The 16,400-nt window shown below is 39.1% G+C and overlaps 1 pseudogene and 1 gene segment (V, D, J or C); both read right to left on the bottom strand.

Moving 5' to 3' along the window:
- Positions 1-16,400, bottom strand: part of LOC138439453 (T-cell receptor gamma chain C region C10.5-like) — a 62,054-nt gene that overhangs the window by 27,940 nt on the left and 17,714 nt on the right.
- LOC138931527 (T-cell receptor gamma chain C region DFL12-like) lies at positions 1,225-15,859 on the bottom strand (annotated as a pseudogene).

Below are 16,400 nucleotides of genomic sequence, written 5' to 3'. Positions count from 1 at the left end.
AGAATCCCATGGACAGAGGACCCGGCAGGTTACAGTCCATGCGGTTGCAGAGAGCCAAACATGACCTAGCAACTGAGCATGTAGGCATGTATTGTTTATTTATTTATCAGTGTAATCATTTATTTACAGTTATAATAAGAGAGCCATTGATACAGTGAAAAAAGCAGCAGGATTTAAGTCAGGCAGACCTGGCCTGCATGGACTCTGCTACTGCTCTGTGTTTAACCTTGGGTATTTCCTCACCTCTCTGGGACCTCCTTCTTATGAATGAATTAGAGATATGAGGTGGAACAGAGTTGGACACGACTGAAGCGACTTAGCAGCGGCAGCAGCAGCAGCAGCAGAGATATGAGATAGCAAAATACAGGCACAGAGATCAGAGAAACTGGGCTCTAAATAATTATTACTTACAAAATGGTTGTAGTGAGCAGATAACTCCACCTCTTCCATCTTTAAACTGTGGACTATAACTGTACTTTCCTTCAAGGGCTCTTAGAGGATTAATTAAATTACCTGGTGAAAGATAGTAACTGAATCCCTATTTTATCCACATCTAACCTGTGTGTGAAGGAAATTAAATTAGAGATGATTCTTAGTGGTTCCATGTTTATGTGGAACCTACTGATTCTACAGTAGAGCTACCAACAGTAGAAACTAGTTGCTGTTGAGGACTTGCATGGATCAGGCATCACTGACTCTATTCCACATGCCCAGGAGACAGGGCTCTGTAACTTCATTACACAGATGAGGGAATGATGGCACAGAGAGTTCAAATTGCTGCTGAGGTCACACGGATGCTAATACAGGCCCAGGGTTCAAACGCAGGGCTTCAAAGGTCTACATGCTTCACCCTCCACCTGATGCTCCTCTGGTGCTGGAGCAGTTTTCATGGGGTTTATGTGAGGATCAGGAGGTAGTGTTTGTGAGACTCCAGTACAATCTGAGCACACACAGTGCAAAGTCTGCTGGGTGTCACAGTATCACCATACAAATATCCCAAACCAATGAGTCTGAATCTGATGACTTTGAAAGAGAAGTCACTAGATGGGCACTTTCTTTTAGCTGTAGCTCGTCTTGGAACCAGTGCCCCAAAGACCATAATCACTGAAACATAAAAATGTGGTATTGACCTTATTACAAGCATCCTGAATTTGATAGCTCAGTTGTCATGCTGTTTCTTATCTTGATTCAATTTCATGAAATTAAAGTACACACAGACAAAAATTGACTTTTTATATATTTTTAAATTTTATGCCTATTATGAAAATTAAAGTTCAGAGTTCAAGCAACAAAGCTGGTGGCTCCAGGGTGTGGGGCAGGGAGGGGCAGGGTCATGGTCTGGGTGGCTGCGCTGAGGGAGGAGACGGGGAGCTGCCTGCTGTGTGTGCTCAGGAGGCCTGTGGATTCAGGGGTGGGAGGAGCTGCTGAGGTTGTGGGGACAGTAGTGGGAAAGGCTCCCAGGACCAGCCCCGGGCCCTGCCCCAAGTAATGGCAGAATTCTTGTTGCAGAGTCAAACTCTCTGTTTGCCCAATGGCTTGAAAAATTGTTACCTAAAAATGACATAATAGATAAATACACCTATGAACTGAGACAATCCAAATCCAGCAAAAAAGTAGAGAATTTTAGGGATAGATGATGAGGGAAAATTGACCCTTTTGTGGTCCCCTCTGTCACGAGCTCTTTCCATCACAACAGATGCCTCTTGTAAACACAGAGAAGGTGATGATGACAAAATAGACCACACTCTTGAGGACGAGGAGGAAGTAGTTGTAGCAGGCAGAGGCGTTCATGAGCTGTAGTTGCAGGGTATCTAGGGGAAGTCATTTTGGTTAGTTTCAAGTGTTCTTTTGAGAGAATAGGATATATTAATGGAAGCAGTGGTCACAACTATTTATTTCTAGTAACCTAGTGACACCTCTCCACCATCTTTGTACCCAAAGAAAACAAGTACAACCACCATGAGCACTGTCAGCACCAGTACAACGCAGAACCCACTTGACAATTCAAGTCAATCAACAACCGCAGCTAAATTCACTAGATCCTCCCCAGATATTAAAAAGCAAGGTTATGCTTTTAATGAATGAGTCCAATAGAAAAGAGTATTTTTGATAAGTATCACTTAGCCTTTTATTTTTCCCCCACCACATCTCTGAGTATTAATAATAGGTAATATTCATTAACAACTAATCAAATATCAAACACCTATTCTGTGAGCTTCATATGTAAAATTCTACACTTATTTAAAAATAACCAATGAGATTATTAGTTTCAATCCCATTTTACCAGTAAACTGAACACAGAAATAATTTGCCTGATGCCTTACATTTAAAAAGTACAAGAAACAACATTTCAGTGGCAGCAACGTGACTTCGAAGAATATAGTCTTAGCTGCTCTGTAATCCTGCATTTCCATGTGCAATAAATACTCCAGACATTAGAGTTAAGTATAAATATGAAGTTAAATTGCTGATTTGGCATCTGAGCCATTATATACTGTGCAACAATGAGATTCCTAAGAAGAATAAAAACCATGGAGATCAGGTGGGGTTCACAGTCGTGTGGGCAGGGGCTTTTAGTAAAGAGGATACTGTAAATAATGGATCAATGTCTTGGTGCCAGGTCCCTGAAACTTTAGGAGCTCAAGCCTCACTCACCTGTTTTTCTTCAATGTCTAACATCACAGCTGTCATGTTATAGGAAAATTGCACTTACTCTCCTTTGAAGTTTTGCAAGAAATATATGATCTCAAAAATTAATTAACAACAATGATGATGGACGTGACTTGTTTACTCAATTAACTATAAGGCTGAGTTTCTTCCTGTGGAAATTTCCTTTTCCACACTTTATCTCAATAGAGTCAGAACTCCGGAATCACTAGCATTTGGTATGGAAAGGATCTCAGGGAGTGACGTGCTCATAACTCACTGCCCTTGATCAGGTCAGGTGTTAGCTGAGTTCCGGGCCCCCTGATACTGGGAATGGGGGAGGGGTCAGCAGGAGCAGAGCCAGAGCGTCTAAATTCACTAAGAACCTTCATGTAGGGAGAAAGGGCCACCAACTAGTTCTGATTCTGTGCTAGCTAAATGGATACCTTGCGGAAGACTTTCCACATATGTGATCTTATCTCTCCAATAACTGAGTTGGTGTGATTGTTCCCTATTGTTGTTCAGTCGCTAAGTCATGACCAACTTTGCAACCCCACGGACTGCAGCATGCCAGGCTTCCCTGTCCTTCACGGTTTCTTGGAGTTTGCTCAAACTCATGTCATTGAGTTGGTGATGCCATCCAACCATCATTTCCTCTGTCACCCCCTTCTCCTGCTGCTCTCAATCTTGGGTCTTTTCCAATGAGTTGGCGCTCCCAAAATGACAGAGTAGAAGTACGTGCATTTGTCTTAACACTAGAATCACAACTAGCTGCTGAACAGCCACAGACAGAAGGATGTTGGAATGCACACAAAAATATACCCCAGGTCCAAGGACAAAGGAGACGCTGCAATGAGATGGCAGGAGGGATGCAATCACGTTAAAATCAAATCCCATACCCACTGGGTTGGTGACCCACAAACTGGAGAACGATAACATCAGTGAAGTTCTCACACTGTTGTGAAGGTTCTAGGCCCCACATCAGACTACCCAATCTGGGGATCAGGCAAAGGGATTGAGAGTCCCCAAGGAATCTGTTCCCTATTAGCAAAAATGGAACATATTGCTCAGAAAATGTAAGGAATTTACCCATTTTTCATATAGCTAATAAAGAAAAGAACTGGTGTTTAAATTTCAGTCTGTGATACCCAGAAGCCCATGCACTTACACCCTTGCCCATGGGCCATCCTGTCTCAGGGCCTGGGCTTTGGGATTCTTGCTCTATGTCCACATGATAGAGTAGGAATAGAGAATTGAGTAAATGTATAAACCATTGTGAACTGATAAACCATTGATTCAGATGGCCTTGGTTGAATCCCCAGATCTAGCTGTGTGGCTTTGTTCAAGGGGCTTAATTTTAATATCTTGCTCCCATCACTAAAGTCAGGACAGGGGAAATATTATACCACCTCCTGGGAGTTTAATGAGGATTAAGCAGAAAATATACGGATGCAAGAGGCACCCCAACATCTTGTGCATAAGAAGCTTTCAATTAGTGTCAGATTTCATGTATTAGCTACTAGCACTGAATACAGATAAAAAATATCTAGAAGCAAAGAGAAATCAGGTTTCCCTGGTCATTAGAAGGAAAGTAACACTCTTCTTGCTCATAATTTAAAAGTAAACTTTTGATTTCCAAACCCATGGGGTTTCAAAAGTATCTTGAATAGTAACCTCTCATTTTGATATAAATTTCTCATTTAAATGCTTTCTTCTCTGGTGGCTCAGATGGTAAAAGCATCTGCCTGCAAAGCGGGAGATCCGGGTTCAATCCCTAAGTCAGGAAGATCCCCTGGAGAAGGAAATGGCAACTCCAGTACTCTTGCCTAGAAAATTCCATGGATGGAGGAGCCTGGTGGGCTATAGTCCATCGGGTCACAAAGAGTCGGACATGACTGAATGACTTCACTTTCTTTCTTTCTTTCACTTTCTTTCTTTCACTTTCTTTCTTTCTTTCACTTTCTCTACAATCACCTTCTATGTTTTCTCAGTCTTTCATCTTCACTGAGGCTTTCAATGGCTTAATCAAAGATCTCTCTTGGTAAACATCATGTTGTCCTTGAAAATGAGGCTTCCCAAGTGGTGCTAGTGGTAAAGAATCCGCCTGCCAATGCCGGAGACAAAAGAGACGCGATTCCATCACTGGGTCAGGAAAATACCCTGGCAAAGGGCATGGCAACCCACTCCAGTGTTCTTGGAGAAGCCCATGGACAAAGGAATCTGGTGAGTCCATAGGGTCACAAAGAGTTGAACACAACTTAGCCTGCACTAGAAAATATGTGGCCTGTTTTCAAATATCTTTTGATATTGATTTATAACATAATTCCACAGTGATAAGAGAACAGACTCGGTATGATTTCAGTACAAAACTATGAAATTTTTGCACCTCGCTTTATGTCCCCAGATATGTTGCAGTGTCTGCTGGTTTATAGTCTATGGGAACTTAAATAGAATTTGTATCCTGCTGCTGTTTGAAAATTATATAAATTTTAATTATGTTGAGTTGGTTCATAGTGATTTTCATATCTACTCTATCCTCCTAGTTTTCTGTATATTCATTCTATTAATTTTCAGAGTTTGATATTGAAATTTCAACTAAAATCTTAATTTATCTACTTAAAAAATAACTGTAATATATAGTGGAACTATATGTAAGTTTGTTATGTATTTTCCAGTTCAGTTCAGTTCAGTTGCTCAGTGGTGTCTGACTCTTTGTGACCCCATGAATCTCAGCACGCCAGGCCTCCCTGGTCATCACCATCTCCCGGAGTTCACTCAGACTCACGTCCATCGAGTCAGTGATGCCATCCAGCCATCTCATCCTCTGTCGTTCCCTTCTCCTCCTGCCCCCAATCCCTCCCGGCATCAGAGTCTTTTCCAGTGAGTCAACTCTTCGCATGAGGTGGCCAAAGTACTGGAGTTTCAGCTTTAGCATCATTCCTTCCAAAGAAATCCCAAGGCTGATCTCCTTCAGAATGGACTGGTTGGATCTCTTTGCAGTCCAAGGGACTCTCAAGAGTCTTCTCCAACACCACAGTTCAAAAGCATCAGTTCTTCAGTGCTAGGCTTCTTCACAGTCCAACTCTCACATCCATACATGACCACAGGAAAAACCATAGCCTTGACTAGATGGACCTTAGTCGGCAAAGTAATGTCTCTGCTTTTGAATATGCTATCTAGGTTGGTCATAACTTTCCTTCCAAGGAGTAAGCATCTTTTAATTTCATGGCTGCAGTCACCATCTGCAGTGATTTTGGAGCCCCAAAAAATAAAGTCTGACACTGTTTCCACTGTTTCCCAATCTATTTCCCATAAAGTGATGGGACCAGATGCCATGATCTTCGTTTTCTGAATGTTGAGCTTTAAGCCAACTTTTTCACTCTCCTCTTTCACTTTCATCAAGAGGCTCTTTAGTTCCTCTTCACTTTCTGCAATAACGGTGGTGTCATCTGCATATCTGAGGTTATTGATATTTCTCCCGGCAATCTTGATTCCAGCTTGTGTTTCTTCCAGTTCAGCGTTTCTCATGATGTACCCTGCATAGAAGTTAAACAAGCACGGTGACAATATACAGCCTTGATGCACTCCTTTTCCTATTTAGAACTGCGGGCAGGAATCCCTCAGAAGAAATGGAGTAGCCATCATGGTCAACAAAAGAGTCCGAAATGCAGTACTTGGATGCAGTCTCAAAAACGACAGAATGATCTCTGTTTATCTCCAAGGCAAACCATTCAATATCACAGTTATCCAAGTCTATGCCCCAACCAGTAACGCTGAAGAAGCTGAAGTTGAACAGTTCTATGAAGACCTACAAGACCTTTTAGAACTAACACCCAAAAAAGATGTCCTTTTCATTATAGGGGACTAGAATGCAAAAGTAGGAAGTCAAAAAACACCTGGAGTAACAGGCAAATTTGGCCTTGGAATGCGGAATGAAGCAGGGCAAAGACTAATAGAGTTTTGCCAAAAAAATGCACTGGCCATAGCAAACACCCTCTTCCAACAACACAGGAGAAGACTCTACACATGGACATCACCAGATGGTCAACACTGAAATCAGATTGATTATATTCTATGCAGCCAAAGATGGAGAAGCTCTATACAGTCAACAAAAACAAGACCAGGAGCTGACTGTGGCTCAGATCATGAACTCCTTATTACCAAATTCAGACTTAAATTGAAGAAAGTAGGGAAAACCACTAGACCATTTAGGTATGACCTAAATCAAATCTGTATTTTCCAAGTCTCCTCTTAATGTGTTATTGTACTTTCATAATTTAAAAAATAAGAAAGAGAAAAAAATTAAAAATAATTTAAAAAGAAACAAAGCCACACTAATGAATGAAGCCCATTGTTTAGATAATTCAGGGCCTATCACTATACCCTCTAATTTACAGTCCACTCACACCAAAACCAGCATTTACTGTATTAAGATGGGTCCAAGGAAATGATAGTATATTGAATTAAAATATCACTCAGTCTATTTCTGCAAATCCAAACAGTCTGATTTTTCTACCTTAAACCAAGAAACTTCAAAACTTAAGTTTATCCAGAAGGGAAAAAATATGCTGTAGCCTGACATAAAGGCAAACATAGACAAAACTTACTGTTTCCATCGTTCAGACGTGCTTCTGTAGAATGAACATCAATGACTTCTGGAAGAAAGGAGACCAAGTATTAGTTTATTGTTCATACCTAGTTTTTGACACCATGATATGAATGTATGTGTGTGTGTGTCTATATACACACTCATAATCTACATATTTTATCATGTATAATCTATGTATTATATATATATGTATTATATATATTTATTTTTATAAATATATACTTTATATATATATGCTTATATATTATATATATAATATATGTATTTATATATATATATATATATATATATATACACACACACACACACACACACACACACACACACATACCAGGGAAGCATATATACTTTGCCAATAAAGAGTCAGGAGAGATATTGATTAAAAATATCAGCCCCACAAACCAACAAATAATTGGTCTTTCCCACTATAGACCAGGGAAGTTAAAAAGATAATTTGATCAGGAGAGGGGAAAGCTAGAGGATGAAATGAATGCAGATATATTGAAAAATTTACTGTTTTCCTGTGTTGGACAGCTTTTGTAGAATAAATATCAGTGCCTTCTAGAAGAAATGAGATCAAATATTATCAGTCAACTTTGCCTATTATTTTAGAGTCTGTCCATATGTCTGTACTTATACATGTGTGTCTGTGTACATATATCTGTACATATATATATATATATATATATATATATATATATATATATATATATTCTCCTGACAGACAAAAGAGGAGTCATTAAAAGTTTGACAATGATGAACCCAATTGCAGTTAATTGGTCTTTTTTACTTTGTTCAGTTGCTCAGTCCTGTCTGACTCTTTGAGGCCCCATGGACTGTAGCTCACCAGGCTTTTCTGTCAGTGGAATTTTTCAGGCAAGAATACTGGTGTGGGTTGCCTTTTAAGCCAGGAAAACTTCAAAAGGGAAAATAATCAGAAAGGAAAAGTGACTGAAGCCTGACTTACAGGCAAACATATACAAAAACTTACCATTTTCATCCATCAAACCATCATTTGGAAGTTCAATAGTAATGACAATTGAAGTGACAACTACAAGAAATGAGAACAGTTATTAATAAGCTTTTCATGCCTGTTATTTGACAGTGTGCACATGGGTTTATACATGTGTAATTGTAACACACACATATAAGTATATGCTCTGCTGACAAAAAAAACATTCATTAAAAATAGGAGCCCCTGTTCTCCTCTAGGAGTTTTATAGTTTCTGGTCTTACATTTAGATCTTTAATCCATTTTGAGTTTATTTTCATGTGCGGTGTTAGAAAGTGATCTAATTTCATTCTTTTACAAGTGGTTGACCAGTTTTCCCAGCACTAAATCACAGCAGGATCCTCTATGATCCACCTCCCAGAATTCTGGAAATAAAAGCAAAAATAAACAAATGGAATATAATTAAAATTAAAAGCTTCTGCACAACAAAGGAAAATATAAGCAAGGTGAAAAGACAGCCTTCTGAATGGGAGAAAATAATAGCAAATGAAACAACTGACAAACAACTAATCTCAAAAATATACAAGCAACTTATGCAACTCAATTCCAGAAAAATAAATGACCCAATCAAAAAATGGGCCAAAGAACTAAATAGACATTTCTCCAGAGAAGACATACGGATGGCTAACAAACACATGAAAAGATGCTCAAAATCACTCATTATTAGAGAAATGCAAATCAAAACCACAGTGAGGTACCACTTCACACCAGTCAGAATGTCTGCGATCCAAAAATCTGTAAGCAATAAATGCTGGAGAGGGTGTGGAGAAAAGTGAACCCTCCTACACTGTTGGTGGGAATGCAAACTAGTACAACCACTATGGAAAACAATGTGGAGATTCCTTAAAAAATTGCAAATAGAACTGCCATATGACCCAGCAATCCCACTGCTGGGCATACACACCGAGGAAACCAGAATTGAAAGAGACACATGTACCCCAATGTTCATCACAGCACTGTTTATAATAGCCAGGACATGGAAACAACCTAGATGTCCATCAGTAGATGAATGGATAAGAAAGCTGTGGTACATATACACAATGGAGTATTACTCAGCCATTAAAAAGAATACATTTGACTCAGTTCTGTTGAGATGGATGAAACTGGAGCCGATTATACAGAGTGAAGTAAGCCAGAAAGAAAAACATCAATACAGTATACTAACACATATATATGGAATTTAGAAAGATGGCAATGATGACCCTGTATGCAAGACAGCAAAAAGACACAGATGTGTATAACGGACTTTTGGACTCAGAGGGAGAGGGAGAGGGTGGGAGGATTTGGGAGAATGGCATTGAAACATGTATAGCATCATGTAAGAATCGAATCACCAATCTATATCTGATGCAGGATACAGCATGCTTGGGGCTGGTGCATGGGGATGACCCAGAGGGATGTTGTGGGGAGGGAGGTGGGAGGGGGGTTCATGTGTGGGATTGCATGTACACCTGTGATGGATTCATGTCAATGTATGGCGAAACCAACACAGTGTTGTAAAGTAAAATAAAGTAAAAATAAAAATAAAAATAAAAAAACAAAGACAAAATAAAATAAAATAAAAATAGGAGCCCCATAAGCCAAGAATAGCTGGTCTGATTCTCTGCAATTCAGTAGATCAATTCAGCATCAAAATGAACTCATCTGATCCCAGAAACTAAAATAGAATCTCATGTTTGAAGGAGTCTGGCTCAAGCAAATTTCCAATCTGGGAAAAATAAACAACTAGCCACACCTTTCTATATCACTCATATTCCCATTATCAGCTACTCTTGCACAAGATTCTACAGATGTGGTGTGGGTGGGAATAAAGAAAACAATATTGAGAGTCTAATAGTCACTGAGTGATTATTACTGTGCCAGGCACTGATTTAAATACTGCACATGCAATATCTTGTCCCAGTGATACTGGAGTGAACTGCGTTTTGGAAGATTTCATGATATGAAACAGGAATAAGAATTAGAGGGTAACTTGCCGAGAGTCATACCAGTGATGGCAGAGCCAGCATTCCAAGGATCATGGTGGGGGAATAAATGAGACAAAACATATGGAAGGTACTTTGTAAAAATAACATTGAAATGTAAGAAATTAATCTATAGAAAGAAAACAGAATTCCACCACTGTGGACACTAAAACCTTCTCTTCTATATATCTCAAGTATTCTTACCAATGACAATTTTATTATGGGAGCTTGGCATTTCAGTGGAATTTTTTAAAACACAGAAAAATAGGTCAAATGATGTTTATAATCCCCTGACCATTGAAAACCAAAGGCAAGAATTGTATTTATTTGCAATTTTAAAAAGGCATTCGTATAAGTAAAACATTTTCTGTATAGATAATGGTTTGTTGGATAGAGGAAAACAGTCACAAAAGTCAACTGGGTTCCTCCTTAGAAATTTGCTGCAAAATAAAGTTAACTGAAATGACCTCAGGAACTTTGTTGCCATGAGTAGCCTATGGGAAACATTTGTCTGATCAATTAAGTGCCAAGTGTAACACATTATAACCCAAACCTCTCCTTTATGATAATCATCATCATGAAAGTTACTTGAATTCTTATTTTTTTCTGATCACTAGAAAACTTAAAATCTAAGGACAATTAAGTCCATAGTTATATTAAACCAGCACTTTGTCTATTTGCTTCCCCTTCGTTAGCCACAGAAATAAAGATTCAGGGTTACTTTAAAATCTTAAAGAGTCTTATAAAAGATACAAAAAACCCACAATGAAGTTATGAATAAGTACGCCTGTGTTATGTTTTTGAAAGCAAGCATTTTCACTGTCATTACTTCACTTACTCTTCATTGCAGTCCCAGGACAAAATGTTCAAAGTAAGTGTTTGAACCTAATTTGATCACTGGACAAACTAAGGGTCAGAGAAACTTACTTCAGAAATATGGATGGCTCAGTGCAGAAGTCTCTGTACATTTTATTATATTTTGGACATGTTTCCCACTGTTTAAAAAGGGTTTTAACCAGAGGGAAGAGTCCAAACTGATTCCTTCTTATGGGCCCTCTGGGACCTTTAGGCAGTTGTGTTCATATGAAGGACTTTAAGTGATTCAGAACTTTTGAGTGATTACAGAAAGGCCATATACTCATTGCTGTACGGCATCCTCCTGGAAGAGTAATTCACCCCAGTGTGTTCATCCACACATCCCTTCAGGCCTGGTGTGTGCTAGGGTTGCAATGAGAGTTGTGGGAGGAATTTTTCCATTAGCAAGCAATATATTCATTATATAGAATGTACGTCTCTACACTTTAGCCTCACTCCATTTTTGTTTACAAAATTTTACCTTATGGTGGGATATAAAACACAAATCTTGAAAATGTAAGACCCTGTATGATAATAAAAGTACAGTGGTCAAATTATTCCACTTTCTATTGAGCTGCAATCTGACTCTCTCATACAAACACCATTTTGTCAATAATATGCATTTCTGGATTATAGTTTGAGTAAGCAAGATTGAAATGAGGTGACTTTGCTTGATAAGCAGAATATTCAAAAAAGACATAATTATTCTTCCTTCCTGATCATGTAAGATCAACAACAGTGGTATTTCTCTTTGTGTGCTTTGCTGGCGAGCTAAGCACACGGTGGTGCAAAGAGACAGACACAACTGAGAGATTGAACAAGTGTGCTATGAACACTATCAGTTCAGTTCAGTCACTCAGTCATGTCCAGCCCCAGGAATTGCACCCCCAGGAATTGCAGCACGCCTCCCTGTCCATCACCAACTCCCGGAGTTCACTCAGACTCACGTCCATCGAGTCAGTGATGCCATCCAGCTGTATCATCCTCTGTCGTCCCCTTCTCCTCCTGCCCCCAATCCCTCCCAGCATCAGAGTCTTTTCCAATGAGTCAACTCTTCACATGAGGTGGCCAAAGTACTGGAGCTTCAGCTTTAGCATCAGTCCTTCCAAAGAAATCCCAGGGCTGACCTCCTTCAGAATGGACTGGTTGGATCTCCTTGCAGTCCGAGGGACTCTCAAGAGTCTTCTAGGTGCTTCCATATACATTGTTTTATTTAAACCATATAACAGTCCTAAAAGGCATCATTATAAAAAATATTTTGGCTGATGAAATCAAGGTGGGTAGTATTTCAGCACATTTATGTCTTTCTTAAGCTTCAAACTCGACACCATGGACTGCAGCCTACCAGGCTCCTCCGTCCGTGGGATTTTCCAGGCAAGAGTACTGGAGTGGGGTGCCATTGCCTTCTCTGGTAAGGACATAGCTCAACATTTTAAAAAAGATTTATCTTTGTTTTTCATTAACGGACAGAAGATATGGGGTATTCCCTCCGAAAAAAATGTTCCGGGAGGCTGTCAGTATATACACATACTTTGGCTAACTGAAGGAAAAAAGATCTCCTGATCTTTTCCTCTTTTATTTTTCTCATGTTTGACGATACGTATGTGTTCTTTCTCTATGCATTTTCAGTCATGGTTAATCAGCTGAACTTCAAGTATATGTCAGTGGTCTTTGTGGTGTTTCCCTGTTGGGATGGCAGAACTCTGTTGCCATCTTTTTTCTCTCCAATAAACCTTAATAACATGAGAGGAAATTTCTTCAGAAGACAAAGGTATGTTCCAGCATTATCGCGGCTGATTTCAGGAATTGAAGGAAGAAACATAGTGGGCTTGGGGGACATGTCTACATCAAAGTCTCTATCTGTAAGGGAAAATAAAGTAGTCATTAAAAAGAGCATTGTGTGGTTTGAAACAACCCAGGAAGAGGTAAAAGGAAGAAAAGTTGACATTGAATTATAGCCTGGCTGTTCATCTACAGTAGATGGTATGTGGTCACTGTTCTTATTTTCAATGCAAATAGAAATTCAAGCCATCATGTAACTTGAAAAAAGTCCCAGCTACTAAGTAACAGAGGATAGGTTATGTTGCCCTTCGTTCTTTCTCCACATATTAAAGTGAGGTGTGACTTTTAACTGCCCCGTAAAAGGCTTCTAAAATTTGTAAACACATTTTTAAACAATCTCTTTCATTAGTAGAATAGACATATATACACTACTATGTGTAATATAGATAAGTCGTGAGAAGTTGCTACTTGACACAGGGAGTCCAGCTTGGTTCTCTGTGATTACCCAGAAGGGGGTTGAGAGGAGGGGAGGAAGGCTCAAGAGGGAGGTGTTATATATATAATTATGGCTGGTTTGTGTGTGCTGTTCTATGGTGGAAACCAACATAACATTGTAAAGAAATTTTCCACCAATTATAAAATAAAATTTTTTTTAGTTTTTTATTTTTTAAATTTTAAAATCTTTAATTCTTACATGCGTTCCAATCTTTTATTCTATCATTCAGTTCAGTTCAGTCGCTCAGTCATGTCCAACTCTTTGCGACCCCATGAATCGCAGCACGCCAAGCCTCCTTGTCCATCACCAACTCCTGGAGTTTACTCAAATTCATGTCCATTGAGTCGGTGATGCCATCCAGCCATCTCATCCTCTGTTGTCCCCTTCTCCTGCCCCCAATCCCTCCCAGCATCAGAGTCTTTTCCAATGAGTCAACTCTTCGCATGAGGTGACCAAAGTATTAGAGTTTCAGCTTCAGCATCCTTCCAAAGAACACCCAGGACTGATCTCCTTTAGAATGGACTGGTTGGATCTCCTTGCAGTCCAAGGGACTCTCAAGAGTCTTCTCCAACACCACAGTTCAAAAGCATCAATTCTTCAACACTCAGCTTTCTTCACAGTCCAACTCTCACATCCATACATGACCACTGGAAAAACCATTGCCTTGACTAGACAGACCTTTGTTGGCAAAGTAATGTCTCTGGCCTTTGAATATGCTGTCTAGGTTGGTCATAACTTTCCTTCCAAGGAGTAAGTGTCTTTTAACTTCATGGCTGCAGTCACCATCTGCAGTGATTTTGGAGCCCCCAAAAATAAAGTCTGACACTGTTTCCGCTGTTTCCCCATCTATTTGCCATCAAGTGATGGGACCACATGCCATGATCTTCGTTTTCTGAATGTTGAGCTTTAACCCAACTTTTTCACTCTCCTCTTTCACTCTCATCAAGAGGCTTTTTAGTTCCTCTTCACTTTCTGCCATAAGGGTGGTGTCATCTGCATATCTGAGGTTATTGATATTTCTCCTGGCAATCTCGATTCCAGCTTGTGCTTCATCCAGCCCAGCATTTCTCATGATGTACTCTGCATATAAGTTAAATAAGCAGGGTAACAATATACAGCCTTGACATACTCCTTTTCCTATTTGGAACCAGTCTGTTGTTCCATATCCAGTTCTAACTGTTGCTTCCTGACCTGCATATAGGTTTCTCAAGAGGCAGGTCAGGTGGTCTGGTATTCCCATCTCTTTCAGAATTTTCCACAGTTTCTTGTGATCCACACAGTCAAAGGCTTTGGCATAGTCAATAAAACAGAAATAGATGTGAGTTGTATATATTTCAAAATTTATAAAAGTTTTGAGTAATAAAATGCAAAATATAAGTACAGTTATTAAATCATTTATTTAATCTTTTATTTATTAACTTTCAAGGAAATACAATAACTATAAGAAGAAACATATTAGATTTTAGTAAAGGGCATTAAAATTAAACCTGAATAAATGAAAGACATATCTGTTGTGAAAGAAAACTCAAAATCATAAAGATGCTAATCTTTCCTAAATTCATGTATATGCTTATAATTCCAATCAGATTAAGAAAATATTTTGTTTTTGTTCTATTGTATAAGTGTTGGGGAGTAAGCTAGTTAAGTTATATAAATATGAAATAATTTAAAAATTATTTTTTAAGAATAATAATGAATAGACATTTGGCATAGCAGACCTCATCTGCTATTGCAAATAATATAATAATGGTATAGGAATATGGAGACATAAATGAATCCAAAATCTTCCAGCCAATACTCCAAGTATATACTGAAATAAACCTACTACAAAAGCATGTTTAAATGTTAGAGAAATGATAGATTATTTAAAGACTAGACTTGAACTATTGGTTATTTGTTACAAAAACAAAAATAGCTTTCTATCAAACACCATAAGTTAGATTTATATTTAAAAGCATCTAGAGGTATGAGCTAGAAAGAACAAGCAGGAAACTAATTGGGTCCTTGGGTAGAGAAACTTGGAATAGAAAGGTGACAAGAGAACAGGAGGCATACTTAATTTTTTAAGAAAGAGGGGTGTAGACAACCTTTCCTTTCTACAGCATTTCCAAATCAGTATTTTTTAAAAAGAATTCATTACGAGAAGATACTGAAGATTGTAGAGAGAAGAGTGACATGATCAGCTCTGCGCTTTAGGAAGATACAGTGCAGGAAGGTGAGTTGCTCAGGGGAGCAATCCCAGGGAAGCAGACATGTTTCAGAGATGGTCGTCATAAGCCACTGAGAGGCGTCTGAGGACCCAGGTTGCTGCAGTGACAGTGAGGACGGACAGAAGGGCTGGTACAATAAATATTAACATGTTTGTCAGAATTTCTAAGGTATTCACATGGGAAAACTTAAATTATCAACAATGCTGAAAGTAAAGAAAAAGATGTTTTAATATCCCAATGCACACTCTGTGGTGGAGCTTCAAGGTCAAAGTTGTAGGGAGCCATCCTATCCAAGTCCTTCAGTAAGATTTCAATCACCTCACAGCAAACCAAGGTAAAGAAGGAGCTGAGTGCAAATATTCTATTTTTTCCTGTGCCGAGGAGACACAGGAAGTTTGAAACTTTGGGATGTTCTTCTCCAAAGACCTATTCTTTCAGTATAGAAAACGATTCCAGAAGCTGTTTTACTGATCCCTCTTATTGGTTCAACCATGCCAAGTATGACAAAAGCAGACCCTCTCATTTTCTTATTTAGTGAAGTGAAAGTCGTTTAGTTGTGTCTGACTTTCTGTGACCCCCATGGACTGCAATCCATGGGATTCTCCAGGCCAGAATACTGGAGTGGGTAGCCCTTCCCTTCTTTAGGGGATCTTCCCAACCCAGGGATCTAACCCAAGTCTCCCACATTGCAGGCGGATTCTTTACCACCTGATCTACCAGGGAAGCCCTTTCTCATTCAGCTACATATTAATTTAAATCTTCTAGCTCCACTAAGACTTCTGGCACCTCCTTTGTGCTCAGCCCTTGCCAACTACTTTTGGCAGCA

Source organism: Ovis canadensis, chromosome 4, assembly GCF_042477335.2.
Source record: "Ovis canadensis isolate MfBH-ARS-UI-01 breed Bighorn chromosome 4, ARS-UI_OviCan_v2, whole genome shotgun sequence".
Lineage (NCBI taxonomy): Eukaryota > Metazoa > Chordata > Mammalia > Artiodactyla > Bovidae > Ovis > Ovis canadensis.
Note: the sequence above shows the minus strand (reverse complement) of the source record. Positions and strands in the feature narration are given on the sequence as shown.